The following is a 2936-nucleotide window of genomic DNA, read 5'->3' as shown; positions in this document are numbered from 1 at the left end:
GTTTATAGAACAATGACAGTGCTGTTTGGTCTCATGTCTTAATATATGTGTGGTATTATTTTAATATACTGAGTCAAAATTAACAATTTGATAACATTCTTCTAAGTCTCATAGGTGATTTACAAAAGGAAAAGAATAGTCAATAGCCAAAATGATTTGTTAATTTAAAGTGCTCACTGATTGATCAGAGAATATGGATATGTTACATACCTGTGACCAAAATGTCTATGCTGTTTGGCAAATAATTTATTTTGAATCGCTCTTCTTACTGCTTTTTAAACATTTCCTCTGCCAGTGGATCTTCTCAACCCAGTTCTGAAACCTGTATTTTCTGAGTCGCCAACACTGCAAGCAGATCCTTTATCACTGAGCCACTGGAGAAGCCTCTTTAACAGTTCTAAAAATTGTAAATCACTATGCTGAACACCCAGCTTTCCTGGTGGCTCAGACACCAAGTAATCTGCCCGCAATGCAGGAGACCTGGGTTCAATCCCTGAGTCTGAAAGATCCCCTAGAGAGGGGCAAGTCAACCCACTTGAGTATTCTTGCCTGGAGAATCCCCATGGACAGAGGAGCCTGGCAGGCTACAGTTCATGGGATCACAAAGAGTCGGACATGATTGAGTGACTCTCAAATGTTGTATACCTGAAACTTAAAATTGCAAATCAGTTATAAATCAGTTTAAAAAAAAATCAACTCGATTGACCTAACACAACCAAGTTCTGTTCAACTCTCCTCTCTTCTGAGGAGTTTTCTAGCACTGTGATCTTCCCCAACCTGTACATCCCAGGGGGAGATGCCAAAGGTGTGCAGTCAGGTCCGTGACATGGAGATTTGTGCAAATTTGAAACAAAGTGTCATTGTGTGAAAACTTCATGATGATAAAGTATGCTTCAAAAAGCGCTCTTTATATTATTCACTATTTTTGTCTGTGAGCTGCATACTAAAAAAAAAAAGTGAAAGCCAATATAAGTTAATGCCAGAGGTATATTGGTAAAAAAAAAAAAGAAAGAAAGAAAGAAATATCTTTTAAAATCTAAAGGAAATTTGGCTTTTCTGTCAAACATTTAATCAATGAGGATTCTGTTTGACCAGTACTAATAACTAAATATAGTTCTTAGAGTAATAATTTAAGATACCCAAAAAGCTTCTTGGATATGTAAAGTGAACAAAGGAAAAAACCAACCATCTAAGCAAAAAACATTCCTCCTTATACTATTGACAAGTTTTGGAAAATAATTTGGAAAATTTTAAACCCCTCAAATCAAACAAATTGGCATTGTCTTAGCATCATTGGTAATTCTGTCTTTTATAACTTTCTACCTTTATGAATACTGTGCACAGAATTATCTGTCCTTTACTAATATTACAAAAATAACAATGCTGTTTGGTCTTGTCATTGAATTTCCATATGGTATTCATTTTATTTTATTTATTTATTTATTTATTGAGTAGTTTTTTGTTTGTTTGTTTAATTTTACTTGGGGCTGGTGCACTGGGATGACCCAGAGGGATGGTATTCATTTTAAATACACTGAAATGACACAAGCTAATGATCTGACAGATTCTTCCACATTTCATAAGTGAATTGCAAAAGGAAAAAATAAGTCAATGACAAAAAGTGACTCGTTAATTTAAAATTCTCTCTTAAATATATTACATAACTCTGGCCAAATGTGTACCTAATTTGACAAAAATTTTCTCTTGAATCACTCTCCTTATTGCTCTTTTAACATCTTTGTTCTGAAGGCTGTAGATCAAAAGGTTTAGCATAGGACTCAGAAAGATATAAAAAACAGCTGCAATTTTGGTCTGTTCTACAGATGCGTCAGAAGGCAGCCTCAGATACATCAAAGAACAGTGTCCCATTAGAACATAGTGACAACTGTCAGATGAGACCCACAAGTGGAGAAGGACTTGCACCTCCCTTCTGGAGAACGATCTTGCAGAATGGCTGTAAAGATGACAACGTAGGAGATGAGGATGATGGTGAGAGCAAACATGAGGTTGGAACCAGCCACCACAAACATGGCAGTTTCATTGACATAAGTATCTGAGCAGGCCAGGACTAAGAGCAGTGAGTCTGCACCGTAAAAGTGGTTTAATTCATTGGGTCCACAGAAGAAGTGGCCATCAGGATGGTCTGTGCAAGACCATTTGCAAAGCCATAAATATAAGATGTAGCAGTGAGAAAGGCAGACACCTCGGGACATTTTGCTGCCATATAACAAGGGTTTTTAGTTGGCCATGTAGCAGTCATAAGCCATTGCTATGAGCACATAGCTATCGGTGAGCCCCAAGAAAATGAAAAAGTCAAACTGTATAAAGGGGATTAGGATTTAAACTGGATCTCAACTTTTCTATGATGTTCTAGGATTTGCTGAGAAACCAAATGACAGAATGATCTCTGTTTGTTTCCAAGGCAAACCATTCAGTATCACAGTAATCCAAGTCTAACTAACTCTGCTAGCCTTTGCCCTGCTTCATTTTGTACACCAGTATTCTTGCTTTGAGAACTGAAAGATGATCTCCCAGGTTGGTAGGTACCTGATATAATACTGGAGAAGAGTGGAGAAATAACTCCAGCAAGAATGAAGAGTTTGAGCCAAAGTGAAAACAACGTCGAGCTATGGATGTGACAGGTGGTGGAAGTAAAGTCTGATGCTATAAAAACTGGTACTGCATAAGAACCTGGAATGTTAGGTCCATGAATCAAGGCGAATTGGAATTGATCAAACAGGAGATGACAAGAGTGAACATCGACATTTTAGGAATCAATGAACTAAAATGGACCAGAATGGGCAAATTTAATTCAGATGACCATTATATCTACTACTGTGGGCAAAAAATCCCTTAGAAGAAATGGAGTAGCCTTTATAATCAATGAAAGAGTCTGAAATGCAGTACTTGGATGCAATCTCAAAAATGAAAGAATG

Source organism: Bos mutus, chromosome 26 (genome assembly GCF_027580195.1).
Source record: "Bos mutus isolate GX-2022 chromosome 26, NWIPB_WYAK_1.1, whole genome shotgun sequence".
Lineage (NCBI taxonomy): Eukaryota > Metazoa > Chordata > Mammalia > Artiodactyla > Bovidae > Bos > Bos mutus.
This window is presented reverse-complemented; position numbering follows the sequence as displayed.